Here is a 15,324-nt window from a genome sequence, read left to right on the forward strand (position 1 = left end):
AGATGTTCTCCAAAGGGTCGTTCCTGCTCCTTGCTGAGCCCAAAAATGCTCCAAAAATCCCTTTATGGGATTCACCTCCCCATGTTCCCCCAGTCCCTGACCTACAGAGGTGAGGGGACAATGTGACAATGGGGACACGTGGGGGTGGTGACAGAGGAAGCTCAGGTGAGGTGGATCCACAGCATTTCCTTCTCTCCACATTTCCATTTCTCCACTTTTCCACCTCTCCCCATTTCCATCTCCCCCCATTTCCACCTCTCCACCTGGCTGCTCCTTCCTCCTCGGAATTCAACCCCAAATCTGTCCCAGATTCCCTGGGAGGGCTCCAAGGATGCCCAGCTCGGGGTGCCCACACTCCCCAGCCCCAAACAGCCAAGCCGGACTTGGGTTTGGTTGCAAACTCCCGGGGATCGGCCCACGCCGAGCTCTCCCTCCCATCCAGGGGCTCATCCAGAGCCTGCGGCTGCTCCCGCTGGCGGCTCCCTCGCTCCTGGCAGCGCTCCTGCATCGTCACCACTTCACACCCTCCCTGCCCGCCCCTGGAATTCATTCTCAGCCGGGAAAGCGGGGATGGGTGCGGGGCTGAGCGCCGCCCTCCCACCCATGCCGTGCTGGAAATGCAGATCGCAGCAGCCGCTGCTCCTTTCCTGCCTCCTGCCCCACCTGGAACATCTGGAGAAGCAGAGGTTGGGGTGATGGCTCAGCCCTTCCTGGTGGATTCGTGGGATTTGTTCCTCGTGGAGCAGAGCTGGGCTGGCAGCCCCTTGCCATGAATCCGGGTATTATTTATAACATAAATAATAAATAATAAAAGTCAACCTCTCTGTTCTTCACGGGGGCTCCAGCCCTTTCCCTCTCTTTCCCTCGGTTAATTAATTTAATGGCTTTTTGATTGCGGAGGGATTAGCTGGGAGCTATAGGATCTATATATAGAGGGATAGAGGGGGCTATAGATAGCGCAGCCAAGTGAGAACAGCCCCCACTCCCCTGGAATTGGGAAGTTTGGGAGCGCAGGGGAGGCCGTGCATGGAGCGCCGGGATGCAGCCCCGAGCCCGGGAGATGCTGCCTGGGATTTAGGAGGGCTGGCAGGAAGGTGAGTGAGGGGTCCTGGGGGTGGCAGGGGTTGGAATTGCAGCTGGATGGGGCTGAGGGAGGGGACAGCAGCGTGTCCTGCCCTGGGGGATGGGACAGGGGGGTCACAGCGCCCTGGAGGTCACTTTGGGGTCCCCTGGGTGCCTGGTGGAGCCTGCAGAGTCCTGGCAGAGCTGGAAAAGCTCTGCTCCACCCCAGCGGGGCTTTGGCACCGCTGTCACCACCCCCACGTGTCCCCTTGGTCACACTCGTCCCCTCACCTCTCCAGGCCAGGAACCTGGGGGAACAGGGGCAGGCTCACCCCACAAAGGGATTTTTGGGGTGGTTTTGGGCTCAGGAGGATCAGCGAGGAGCAGGGATGACCCTGGCGGGGCTGAGCCCCTTTGGAAGACCCCTGGCTCTTCCCTGGTGCCCAGCCCGGTGCCACCGTGCCTGGTGACAAAGCTGAGCTCCTCCCAGCTCGCAGCCAGCGCTGCTCCCTCTGCTCCCTGGCAGCTCCCTTTGTGCAGGGAACAAAGCCTGCACAGGTCTGTCTGTCTGTCTGTCTGCCTGTCTGTCTGTCTGACATCCAGGAGCAGCCCCTGGCCCCTTCCCACGGTGACAGGGACAGGAGGGAGGCAGGGCTGAGCCCCCCCCAGCTGGTGACAGGCTGGGATTTGGGGTGGTGCTTCCTGTCCTTGGAACACCGTGGCTCATCCCGGGGATGTCCCCAAGGGACGCCTTTGTCCTGGTGTCACCCACAAGTGGGGACTCTTTCCTTCCCGCCTCCCAAGAATTTCCTTCCGTGGGGCTCGGGGAGAAGGGGGCTGATGTGATGTCCCTGTGCTGGTGCTTAATGCCCTCAGAGCATTGTGGGCCATGCCAGGGATGTCCCTCATCCAAGGGGGACAAGGACACCTGGTCCTGGTGTCACCCACAAGCGGGTGGCTCCCTCCTTTCTGCCTCTCAACAGTTTGCACCCCTTTGGTTTAGGGAGCTGGGGGTTTCTGCTGGAATTTGGGGTGATGCTCCTGCTCTTGTGTTTAATCCCTTTGGGTCACCGTGGCTTATCTCAGGTGTGTCCCCCATCCAAGGGGGACAAGGACACCTTGTCCTGGTGTCACCCACAACCTGGTGGCTCTTTCCTTCCTGTCTCCCAAGGACTGGAATCTCTGGGTGGAGGGAAATGGGGCTGAGGCTGGAATTTGGGGTGACGCTCCTGCTCTGGTGTTGAACCCCTTTGGAGCACTGTGGCTCACCCCAGGGACGTCCCCAAGGGACACCTTTGTCCTGGTGTCACCCACAGGCTGGTGGCTCTTTCCTGCTTTCCTCTGAAGGAAGAATTCACATCCTGGGGGTTCAGGGAGATGTGAGCTGGTGCTGGAATTTGGGGTGATGCTCCCGCACTGGTGTTGAGTCCTCTTGGATCACCACAGCTCATCCCAGGGATGAGGGGACACAGGGACACCTTGTCCTGGTGTCACTCACAACCTGGTGGCTCTTTCCTTCCTGCCTCCCAAGGACTGGAATCTCTGGGTGGAGGGAAATGGGGCTGAGGCTGGAATTTGGGGTGACGCTCCTGCTCTGGTGTTGAACCCCTTTGGAGCACCGTGGCTCACCCCATGGATGAAGTGACACTGGGACACCTTGTCCAGGTGCCACCCACAAGCTGCTGGCTCTTTCCTCTCTGCTTCCCAGGAATTTTCACCCCTGGCCTTCAGGGAAACACGGGCTGATGCTGGAATTGGGGGTGACACCCCTGTTTAACCCCATTGGAACAGCTCCCCCAGGGATGAGGGGCCACGGGGACACCTTGTCCTTGTGTCACCCGCACCAGTGGCTCTTTCCTGTGACCCTCCCATGAATTTGCAGCCTGGGGGCTGCGCAGGGAGGGCGGGAGGTGCCGGGGCCGAGCCCCGGAGCTCCGCCCGCGATCCCGCTGGAATCTCCGCAGGCAGCGAGCCGCAGATCGGCTTTGACAAGCTCGGCCCGGGAGCTGCGTCGTGGCGGATGCAAATGATCCAGCAGCTCCCGGTGACAGCGCGCTGTGACAGCCCGCGCCGCGGGGAGGGGGCTGTGACACCCTGTCACATCCCCTGCCAGCGGCGCTGTCCCCCCCTCCGGAGCGCCCCCGGCACAAAGAGGGGGGGACAGGAGTGGGGGTCCCCAGGGAGAGGCTGGGAGGTGACAAAAGGGGGTTTGGCCAAAGGATGGAGCCATCGGAGGTGACAGCGGATCCAGGGACAATGTGCACGCTGAGGAGCTCGTGTGCAGCTCCAGGCAGGCTGGGGAGAGACCCAGAGCATCCCAGAGCATCCCAGTGCATCCCAGAGCATCCCAGTGCATCCTAATCCATCCCAGAGCATCCCAGAGCATCCCAGTGCATCCTAATCCATCCCAGTGCATCCCAGAGCATCCCAGAGCATCCCAGAGCATCCCAGTGCATCCTAATCCATCCCAGTTCATCCCAGAGCATCCCAGTGCATCCTAATCCATCCCAGTGCATCCCAGTGCATCCTAATCCATCCCAGTGCATCCTAATCCATCCCAGTGCATCCCAGAGCATCCCAGAGCATCCCAGTTCATCCCAGTGCATCCTAATCCATCCCAGTGCATCCCAGAGCATCCCAGAGCATCCCAGTTCATCCCAGAGCATCCCAGTTCATCCCAGAGCATCCCAGTGCATCCTAATCCATCCCAGTTCATCCCAGAGCATCCCAGAGCATCCCAGTTCATCCCAGAGCATCCCAGAGCAACCTAATCCATCCCAGTTCATCCCAGAGCATCCCAGTGCATCCCAGAGCATCCCAGTGCATCCCAGAGCATCCCAGTGCATCCCAGAGCATCCCAGTTCATCCCAGAGCATCCCAGAACATCCCAGTGCATCCCAGTTCATCCCAGAGCATCCCAGTTCATCCCAGGATTGCATTTTGCCCCATGGGGCTGAGCTGAGTGTGGGATTAAGCTTGGGGCTGTTCAGGAGTCGGCAGGGAGCTGATAGCAGGGATAAGGATCTGGAAAGCTGCTCTGGGATCACTTTCCCTCCCCAGGGATGTCCCCGAGTGGGTGACATTGGGATCAGACACCTCAGCTTTTCCCGGGCTCTTCTGGACCCCAAAATCTGCAGTTCCCATGAAGAAATTCGGGTTCTGAGGCCATCCCCTGCCCCCTGCCCCATCCCCAGGCTGGTGCATTTTGCCTGACCCCACAAAATCCGAGGGCCTGGCGAATTCCCGAGATCAAACATGCAAATCCTGAGGAGGAGAGCGAGGAGCACACACGAGGAGGGGAGAAGCTGCTCCGAGCCAATCCCTCTCGGAGGTGGCATTTGAGCAGATGGAGGAGTGGAGTGGATTGGAGTGGAGTGGAGTGGAGCTGTCTGAGGAGGATGTGATGGAAATGTGAATATGGAGAGGAGGCTCCAGCTGCCTGCTGGGAGCTGGGATCGCCCTGGAGCAACATCCTCCCCAGCCAGCTCCTTGTGCCGGCCCTTTGGAAGGACAGGAGCCGATTTTAGGGATCATTGAATGGTTTGTGGAGTTCTCTTCACTTTTTGGGAGGTGGATAAACCTGCTGGGAGCTGGGATCGCCCTGGAACAGCATCCCGTGGGCACTGTCCCCAGCCAGCTCCTCGTGCCGGCCCTTTGGAAGGGCAGGAGCTGATTTTAGGGATCATCAAAGTATTTGTGGGGTTCTTTTCACTTTTGGGGAGGTGGATGAGCCTGCTGGGAGCTGGGATCACCCTAGAACAACATCCCGTGGGCACTGCCCCCAGCCAGCTCCTCCTGCTGGCCCTTTGGAACAGCAGGAGCTGATTTTAGGGATCATCAAAGCATTTGTGGGGTTCTTTTCACTTTTTGGGAGGTGGAGCAGCCTTTGGAGAGGCTCCCACTGCCTTTGCTGCCCTGCTGACCCCTGGGAAGGTGGCACACGGGTGATGCCAGTTCCGTGCCAGGCACTGCCGGGACAGCAGAGCCACTCTGGTGGCTGCACCACGCTCAGGACAGGCTCCCGTGCCAAACCCTCCACGCTCCAAGCCGGATCCTCATTCCTGAGGGTTTGGAATTAATATTTACCTATCAGCAGTGCTAATTAGGCCTCTCAACGATGCTCCTGCTCTGCGTTGGAGCCGATAAAACGCGGATGGTGTGCGAGGAGCCCACAGAGGGCTGGCTCGGGGATGTGCTTCGCCTCCAGATCCACACCAGGGCTGGGTTCACATTTCCCATCGTGTTTTTCTCACGTTCTGCTTCTCCTGCTGCCAACTCGGGGAGGGGGACACGTGGTGGGAGTTGTGGTTTCCCCCCCCAGGTGTCCCCCCGTATTTCCCGGTGCTGAGGCAGGGCTGGGGCGAGGCAGGCAGGAGGGAGGATTCCTCCTGGATCCCTCTCCGTGCTGCTTCCCATCTGCTGGATTATTTCAGCATTTAATTATTTACCGCAGGCTGTGTGGGCAGCTGTACAGAGGCAGTTATTGCTTAATTGAGCTACTTGACTCCGGCGCTGCCAAAATAGGAACAGGAACGGGAAAAAAAGGATCCCCCTCTTGTAGGGCAGCCCGGGAAGCAGGGAGAGCACAATCCCCTGGGAAAATGCGGCTTTCCAGGGGAGATTTGGGGTGATGCCACCTTCATCCCATCCCACCCCTCGCTCCCCACCCCAAACCTGGCCCTGAGGGAGAGGGGAGCCCCAGGGAGCGGTGCCAGGGTAGGGATGCTCCAGCCAGGTGACACGCGGTGGCAACGCGGTGACAATGCCCTGCCGAGGAGGCGCCAGCGTCCACCTGCCGGGTATCCCAGTCCTGGAGCCGGGATGTCCCCAGGAATGTCCCCCGGAGCTCAGGGCGTCCCCTCCAGCTGAGCTGGAAAGGAGCCTGGCAGCGTTTCCCCCTTCCCAGAGGGAATCCAGCCCGGCTGTCCCCGCCCCCGCCACCTCCGTGACCTCCCCATCTGTCACCGAGCCCGGGGTCCCCAGGACCCCCCGGCTGGCGGCAAAGCGGCTCCATCCATCTCCATTTCCCGGGAACGCAGAGCTCCGTGGATGAAAGCCTGGGATAATTGATATGATTATGGAATCCAGCAGGATGCAGGCTGGCACCGAGCAAACATCTGCCTGCTGCTCCTCGGGGAGCCCGGGCACCGGCGGGGAGCGGGGCCGCTCCCGTTTTCCTCTGGAGCGCTGCTGGGAAGGAGGATGAAGTGGGGAAAACCCGGGCGGTGTTTTGGGATTGAGGGTGTGCAGCCCCTGGGGTGCGCGGGGTTGTCATTGTCACATCCCCCTCAGGGTGGGGTTTGGGATGGCCAAATCCAGCACCGATCCCGCGGGAATTGGGGATTTATGGCACCCCAAAAGCTGTGTGAGCCCGGAGGGAACGCTTTGGGGTTGGAAAGGAGGGATGGGAGCCATGAATGAGCTCTGGGATGCTCCCGGTGCTGGCGCAGTGACAGGGCCGGGACCTTGGGCTTGGCTCGGCTCTGCAGCTGCTGCTGGCACTGCCGGGATGGGGACGGGGACAGCGGGGAGGGGACAGCGGGGACAGTGAGGAGAGAGGGGACAGTGGGGAGACAGGGACAGTGGGGACAAGGGGGATAGCAGGGAGAAAGGCTGGAGGGGAGAGAGGGGACAATGAGGATAGAGGGGGCAGTGGGGACAGAGGGGACAGAGGGGACAGTGGGGAGAGAGGGGACAGCAGGGAAAGGGGACAGTGGGGATAGAGGGGACAGTGGGGACAGCTAGAACTGGGGGGGCAGTGGGGATAGAGGGGACAGCTGGGACAGAGGGGACAGAGGGGACAGAGGGGACAGAGGGGACAGAGGGGACAGCTGGGACACAGGGGACAGAGGGGACACTGGGCAGTCTCAGCTGCCAGGGCCGAGGTGCAGCTCAGCCCCAGCGGGTCCCTGTGCTGGGGTGGCCTCGGGGGAGCAGATCTGTGCCTTGGGGACACGGAGGTGACCCCAGCCTGGCGTCACGGCTGGGTTGGCATTTCGGAGGCTCCGGCTGTCACCTGCAGCCGCCTCGCTCCCGTTCCCAGGCTGGCAGGAGGAATGATATCATTTATAGATGCTTTTTATTCGCTTTGATGTCCCCCCTGCTGTGACAGAAACACAACCACGCCGCCTCCGCAGCGCCGCTCTCCCTGTCCTTGTCCCTGTCCCTCCCCGAGGTGGCCCCAGGGGTTTGGTGGCTTCGTTCTCCTCATGGATTGGCTGCTGGGACAGCACAAGGGGTGACGCTGAGCTGCCACTCCCCTGGGAATTTGGGGTGGAATTTGGGATGTCACACAGCCCGTGGTGACCCCAGCTCCACCCCTGGTCCTTTGTGGGTCCCTGTCCCCTCAGTGTTTTGGGGTTCAGAGCAGGGAGGGTGATCCCAGCACGGGGTGGGGACAGGGCCACCCAGTTAGGGACAGCACAAAGAGCTGGGACCCTAATGAGACCCTAATGAAGGTAACGAGCAGGACTGGGTGGGTTGGGGTGGATCTGCAGCCCACCCACAGGCCCAGCTGTGCTGCCTGGGAGGAGGAGGAGGATGAGGATGGTGAGGATGGGGCTGGAGGCATTTCCTGCCCTGTTTGGAGAAGGTCGAGCCCACGGTGGGAAGCTCAGAGCAGCTCTGTCCCTGCTGGGACCCCGTGGTCGCCAAACTGGGCCACCAAAGTGGGCCACTGGGCTACCAAACTGGGCCACTGGGCCACCAAAACGAGCCACTGGGCCAGGGCCCTGGGATCTGGGAGGTGAGGAGGAGGAGGATGGCAGCCAGGCTGCCTGGGGCACAGCTTGGGGTCACCCCGAGCTCCCACAGAGCTTCCAAGAGCCCCAGGGAGCGCTGAGCTGTGCGCGCAGCCATAAATTAATTAAAGCCATCAAATAAAGCCTCGCAACAGCCCCAGAGGGAGCGGCGCCGATGCAGGCGCTGGTTGTGCTCGGGGATTAACGCCCTGCCGGGGTGGGCTCGCATTCCCAGCCCTCCATCCCGGTTCTCTCCTCCCCCGGGAGCGGCGCTGCCAGCTCGCATCGCTCCCCGGGAGCTCCCGGCAGCGCTCCCAGCCCCTCCCGCTGCCCCCGCGGGGCCAAATCGAACGGAACCAGCGCCAAAAATCCCGGGAAAGCCGAGGGATCCCCGCCCGATCCCCCCCGATCCCCGCCGCAGAGCCGGGGATGGGGAGCGGGGATGGCGGCGGGGGAAATTTGGGTTTTGATGAATTGTTGAGTGTTGTGGTTTTTGATAAATTGTTGATAATCGTGGCTGCTCGAGGAGCTGGCGGGATCCTCGGCTCGATGCAGGGAAAAGAGGGATCCCGGATCCCGGGGCTCCGGCGGGGATTGGGAATGGGAATGGTGGGATGGTGATGCTGGGGTGAGCTCCAGCGTGTCCCCAGTCCTGGTTGGTGTCCCTGCCCGTCCCCAGGCTCAAATCCATCCCTGGAAAAGGGCATTTCCCGGGAAATCTGTCAGCGAGCCCGGCTGGCCCTGTCCCCTCCCGCCAGGATGGCATCCAGGGAAGGACAAGGACGACTTAGCGGGATGTTGCAGCTTAATGACCCGTTAATTGGGAATTTAGGAATTAGGAGTGGGAAACCAGGGAAGGGAAGGGAAGGGAAGGGAAGGGAAGGGAAGGGAAGGGAAGGGAAGGGAAGGGAAGGGAAGGGAAGGGAAGGGAAGGGAAGGGAAGGGAAGGGAAGGGAAGGGAAGGGAAGGGAAGGGAAGGGAAGGGAAGGGAAGGGAAGGGAAGGGAAGGGAAGGGAAGGGAAGGGAAGGAAGGAAGGAAGGAAGGAAGGAAGGAAGGAAGGAAACAGGAAAGAAAGGGAAGGCGAAAAAAGGAAAGGAGGAAGAAAAAGAAAGGAAATGAAAGAGAATGGAAGGAATGGGGGGAAAGGAAGGGAAAGGAAAAAACAGGAAAGGAAGGGGAAAAAAAAAAGGAAGGGAAGGGAAAGGGGGAAAAAATGAAAGGAAAGGATAAAAAGGCAGAAGGGAAGGGTGTGGTGGAGCAGCTCCAGCGCAGTTTTGGTGCCGGGAGTGCAGCTGGAGTTTCCCAGCCCCTCCGGGAGAAGCCATCCCGCCGGGAAGGGACGGCGAGTTTGTCCCGCTGCCAGCTCCTGCCCGTCGCTCCCGCGCGGCAGCTTGTGCTGCTAATTGTCTGTTAATTGTAATGGAGCCGTAGTCCGGGGTGCTTTAATTAGCGCTGTGCCGCATCCAGGGAGCGCTCACCGCAGCTCCAGGGCTCCGGATGGAGGTGCCGTGGTGTGGGGAGCAACTGGCCTGGAAAGCGCGAGGAATTCTCAGGGAAAATATTTGGGATGAGCAAGGGTGTCGGATTAGGCCTTTTTCTCATCCAGAGACAGAGAGGCGTTTTAAAAACTTTTTGAAATAAGAAAGGAGCTGGGATGGCTGGATTCGAGCAGGAGAGTCTCTCCCAGCACCCCCAAAAACAGTTGTCAGGGCTGCTTTGTGCTCTCCTGTATTTTCCCACCCATAAAACTCCCGCTGCAATTATCCCGTTTTTTATCTTTACGGCCTTGGAGCTATTGGATCCATATCGGAGCGAAAGAGGACATGAAAAAAGCTCCTGAAGCAGGGAGGAGATCACTCACGGGCCTTTGATTAAGCATCTGCAGCTAACCCGGGTGGAATTTATGGCTCTTTAAATGTGTTTCACCCGGAGCCAGCAGCTGGATCCTTTGGAGAGCCCGGGATTGGCACTTTGGAGAGCAGGGACACCCCTGGGGACCCCCAAAAAAAAACCCCTCACAACCTCAGGGTTCTGTTCTGGGAGGGTGGGAAGCGATTTGGTTGTGCTGGGGTGCAGGGAGGTGACAAAGAGAGGAGAATTCCAGGAGCTGGGATTTAATTCCTGCTGGGGGCTGTGGCTGTCCTGTGCCTGTGGGGACCCTGTCACCCCCCTGAGCCCACCTGGGTGCGTTTGGGGGTGCTTTTAGGGCAACTCTTTTCTTGCTGGAATCCTCAGTGTCCCTTTTCCTTTATCCCAGGGGTGTTTCATCTCCCCATCCATTCCCTGTGCTGATGCAGGTATTTGATATTTAAATAAAAAAGGCGTTTTTGGGGGTGGTTTTAGGGCTGATGTCCAACCCCATCTTGCTGTTCCTTTTCCATTTATCCCAGGGGTGTTTCATCTCCTCATCCATTCCCTGTGCTGATCCAGGTGTTTGATAATTAAAATAAAAAAGGCATTTTTGGGGGTGCTTTTAGGGCTGATGTCCAACTCTTTTCTTGCTGTAACGCTCAGTGTCCCTTTTCCATTTATCCCAGGGATGTTTTATGTTCCTCATCTGCTCCCTGTGTGATGCAGCTGTTTGATTTTTAAAATAAAAAAGGCGTTTTAGGGGTGGTTTTAGGGCTGATGTCCAACCCCATCTTGCTGTCCCTTTCCCATTTATCCCAAGGGTGTTTTATGCTCCCCATGGCTCCCTGTGCTGACCCAGGTGTTTGTGATCCCGCCGGGGTTATGATGTGTATTAAAATAAAAAAAAAAGTCAATAGGAACGGGCCAGGGGGATGGCAGCGCCATCCATCACCGCCACCACGGGCCGGGGTTATCCCGGGAGAAGGAGCCTGGAGCTGCTCGGCCCCTCCTGGGAGGGGGGCTGGTCACCCCCGGCCACCCGGGCCATCTGTCACCTGTCACCCGCCCGGTGATGGATGGATGGATTCGGGGTTTGTGGGGAGGGGGGAAGGCGGCTCGGGAGGGGGGGAGGGGGATTTGGGATCGGGGGCAGCGCAGGAGGGGCTGGGGGACGGTGGGGAGAGTGGGGTGTGGGGTAGTGGTGGGTATTGATGGATATTGGTGGGTATTGGGGGATATTGGTGGGTATTGATGGATATTGGTGGTTTTTGGTGGGTATTGATGGGTATTGGGGGATATTGATGGGTATTGGGGGATATTGGTGGGTATTGATGGATATTGGTGGTTTTTAGCGGGTATTGATGGGTATTGGGGGATATTGGGGGGTATTGGGGGATACTGATGGGTATTGGGGGATATTGGGGGGATATTGGTGGGTATTGGTGGGTATTGGGGGATATTGATGGGTATTGGTGATTTTTGGTGGATATTGATGGATATTAGTGGGTATTGATGGGTATTGGGGGATATTGATGGGTATTGGGGGATATTGATGGGTATTGGGGGATATTGATGGGTATTGATGGCTATCCATGGAAATGGATGGATATTCATGGATATTGATGGATATCAATGGATATTGATGGATACAGATGAATATCCATGGATATCCATGGGTATCAATGGTTATTGATGGGTATTGGTGGATATTGATGGTTATCAATGGATATTGATGGTTATTGATGGATATCCATGGATACTGATGGCTATCAATGGATATGGACGGATATTGATGGATATTGATGGTTATCCATGGATACTGATGAATATCGATGGTTATTGATGATTATTGATAGATATTGGTGGATATCAATGGATATCAATTAATATAGATGAATATCGATGGTTATTGATGGATATCCATGGGTACTGATGGATATCAATGGATACTATCAATGGATATTGATGGATGGAAGCCACTGGGACTCGGGGCCAGGCCCAGGTGACCCCACCAGCCCCTGGGTGCTGAGGGTGGGGGGCTGCTGGCTCCATTCCCGCGTGTCCAGGGAGGAGGATTCAGGAATTCTCCTGAATTATCCAGCAGAAAGGTGGCGTTGCAACAGCTCTGATGCCACTTGCGATGTCCCCCAGAGCTTGGTGGCTCTGCCTTTGTCACTCCCCACCCGGTTTTGGGGAGTTTTGGGGCTCTTTGCTTTGGTTGCACCGAGCAGGGAGGGAGGATGAGGAAAATCAGCCGGGATTGTCCCCAAGTGCGGCGCTGGCAGCCTGGCACCTCTGGTTTATCCCGAATCCCACCCCGGAGAGGCTGGAATGTGCTTTCCTGGTGGGGAAAGAGCCACCCCTGCGGCGCTCCGGGGGTGGGGACTGTCACTTAACAGCGCTTAATGAGCACTTCCAGCATTATGGAAATTCGCTCCTCACCCCGAGGAATCCGAACAAGAGCGAGCGCCTTTTTTTTTTTTTTCTTTTTTTTTTGGCCTTTTTCCCCTTTAATCTCGCCACGGATCGCTCTTTTCTTTTCTCCTCTCTGCTCCCTTTCATTTAGCAGCAGAGCAGGAGGGAGATCACGATTCCAGCAGGGCCCTGCGCATTCCAGAGGCGGGCACCACCTGGATACCTGAGACCCCCCCGCAGGAGGCCTTTTCCTCGCTCCTGATCCTTTAAATCCCTTCCCAACCCCCTCAGCACCTGGGCACCAGCATCAGGAAACGCTGGAGAAGCTTCTGGACCCTCAGGATTTGCAGCTCCAGGAAAAATCCTGCATGTGCCATCCCTGGAAGCGCCCAAGGCCAGGTTGGATGGGGCTGGGAGCAACCTGGGATAGTGGAAAGGTGAAACCAGACGGGTTTTAAAGCCCCTCCCAACCCAAAATTATCCCTGAAGAGCCCCAAAATCCCATCCTGTGGATCTGAGCACGCACGTGCTGGATCAAGCCCTTGGAAAAACACTTGGCTTGGTGCACATCTGCCTCCTGGAAGTACTTTTAGCTCCTTCCCTTTGTAATTATTCCCGGGATGAGCAGGCAGCTCCAAGACCTGGGAGGAAATGTGTCAGTCACTGAATGATTTCCTTGAGGTTTTTTTTTTTTCCCCTCCTCTCCCCACCCCCCCTTCAAATGAAAGTTGGCTAATGGCTCGTTGCGAAAAAAATAATTGCCACTGATTTCTCCAAATTGCAGAAAATGTATTAATGACGCTTTTTTTTTCTTTTTTTTCTTTCCCGAGACAGAAATAACGCAATTTGCATTTAAATGCGGCCGATCTTTGCAAACTGCGCTCGGTGTTTTCTTGCAGCCACACAAAAATACGGAGCGATCTCAGCGCAGGTGCCGGGGGTGGGGACAGCGGGTGGCTTCAGCTCGAGGTGGTGGCGCTGCCACCAGCCCCGGTGCCAGCCGGCTTTTGGAATTCCAGCAGGAATTCAGCTGGGAACCTCCAAACCTGGCCCCGTGCTGCCAGAAGGGAGTTGATTATCTTCATTAATAACTTTACCCATGATTTTATTACTGCTTTATTAGCCAGACCCCCCAGGGAAGGGTGAAACCAGAGATTTATGGGAGTGGGACACGAATCCTTTGGGATGGGAAATCCAGGAATGGCCCCATAACGCAGAGTGAGCATTTTGGGGTTTCTTGATGTCTGTGGGCGAGCAGATGAGGGGGTTTGGGGTCACCAGGCCCCTTTCCAGCCTTTCTGTCCTGGAGGGATGGTGTGGGAGCGGTGCAGGGATTTGGGATCATCCCCTGCTCCTCCATCACGTCTGCCGTGATTTAATTCCTGATCAGGCAGAAAATCGCTCGGTTTTAGGGGATCAGGACGGGCTCAGAACTGTGGAAATTGGGCTTTTCCCTGGATTTGGCAGGGCTGAGGAGCTGAGAGTGGAGCTCCCCCCCGGCAGTTCCAGTGGGAAATGAGGAGGAGCCGAGTGATGAGGATGAATCCTCGCTCTAATCTTCCTCTTCCCGAGCTCCTCGAGCTCATCTGGGTGGGGAAACTGAGGCACAGGCCCTTGGGGAGGATTTAGGGTTTTAAGAGAAGATTTCTCGGGGGTTCAGAGTCTCCCTGGCCCCTGGGATTCCTCCCTCTCATCCCTTCTTGTGCGATAAACGCTTTTATCTGGAGGAGGGAAATACTTGCTTTATCCATGGAAAAAGAACTCGGTTTTTTCCCATCCGTGGGGTCACTGTTTGTGACCCTTCCTGGGGGATGATTTCCTGGCAATTCCCGGCTCTGCTGTGAAAGGAAAAGCAGGGAGGAGAAATTCCAGGTGGGCCAGGAGGGGTTTTCCTGGCTGGGAGTTGGCGAGCCCCTTCCCCTTCCATCCAGGGGGATCTGCTCCATCCCAGGAGCAGTTTTGGGGTGCAGGGTGCTGGGAAATGCTGGGAATTCCGGCTGCCCTCGGCGTGGGGGAGGTTTAATCACCAGGTTGTGTTTGAAGTGCGGCTCCCTCGGCTCCATAAAAAGCCCTAAAAGCTAAAAGGAGGAGGAAAAGCATTCCTTGGTTCGTTCCCTGCCCTCTCCTGCCTGGATCTTTCCAACAGCTTTTTCTCTTCTCCCTCCTCCTCCTCCTGGGGTTGCAAAACCTTTGGAGAGGCAAAAAGAAGAGGCAAAAAAAATCCCTCTTGGAGGTGGTTTTGGGATCATTCCTGACCTTCCCAACATCCTGTGCCAGATCCTGGGGTCGGGGCTCACCGGGGGTGTTGCATTCCTTGCATATTCCCTGGAAAGAGGATCAGGATGCAATTCCAAGGTTATTTTTGGAGCCTCCGTGCCCTCGGTGTGTCCCCAACGAGGCCATGGCAGGGAGGGACCTCTCCAGCCTCTCTCTCCTCCCGAAGTTCTCCCTCCCTTCTCTCCCCTTGTGTTTTCCTTGCAAACAGCCTCGCCTTTGAAATTCAAATGTTGCCGTGGCCCTTTCCTCACCCTCCGCAGGAATATCTCCCTTTTCATCTGAAAATAATTAACAAATGAACAAAACTCCTGTGTGAAATTAAAATTCATGCCCAGAGGTGACCTTTGAAGCCCAGCACTGCTGCTGGCTTGGGTTGGGTTTTATATTTTCCCTTGTCTCTTTTAAATTTTTTTTTTCTCACGCTCTCAGCTCCAGAGGGCTCCTTTCCACCTCCTTTCCCCCTTTCTTCTTTTTAATTGCCATAAATTGCATTCCTCCAGAGATTCTCCAGCCCTGGATGTCCCCATCAGCTCCAAAATCTGCCCCAGGAGGGGGAGCTGCTCCCGCAGGGCTGGGGACAGCCTGTGGGATTTCTTTGGGATCAATAAGGTCCTTAAATCCCGCGCCACGGGGTCGGGGTCAGCTGTCACGGGAGGATAATTTGTAATTAATTACAGAGGGATTTGCAGCCGGAGCCCTGCCCTGAGCAGGGAGCTTCCCCTGGGGATGGAGATGTCTCATTCCTGCTCCTTGGATACTCAGGGATTTGCTGGGATCCACTTTGGGATCCTCTTTCCTGCTGGGATGGACTTTCCCAGCGTCCCCCCCATGGAGAATCCAACCCCAAACTGGATTCCTCCTGGAAGAGTTGGGAAGTGTTGAGTCCTGGCTCCCTTTGGGCTGGGCTTGCTGTGGATTCCAATTGGGATGGATGGATGGATGGATGGATGGATGGATGGATGGATGGATGGATGGATG

General features: G+C 57.1%; 1 protein-coding gene across 1 annotated transcript in view; it reads left to right on the top strand.

Moving 5' to 3' along the window:
• The first annotated feature begins 1,075 nt into the window (after window positions 1-1,075).
• ADGRB2 (adhesion G protein-coupled receptor B2) overlaps window positions 1,076-15,324 on the top strand; it is a 60,660-nt gene continuing 46,411 nt past the window's right edge. The window contains exon 1 of the mRNA XM_064398141.1: window positions 1,076-1,094. The gene's annotated coding sequence lies outside the window, so the exon portion shown is untranslated. The remainder of the gene's footprint in view (window positions 1,095-15,324) is intronic.

Source organism: Passer domesticus, chromosome 24 (genome assembly GCF_036417665.1).
Source record: "Passer domesticus isolate bPasDom1 chromosome 24, bPasDom1.hap1, whole genome shotgun sequence".
In the NCBI taxonomy this organism is placed as follows: domain Eukaryota; kingdom Metazoa; phylum Chordata; class Aves; order Passeriformes; family Passeridae; genus Passer; species Passer domesticus.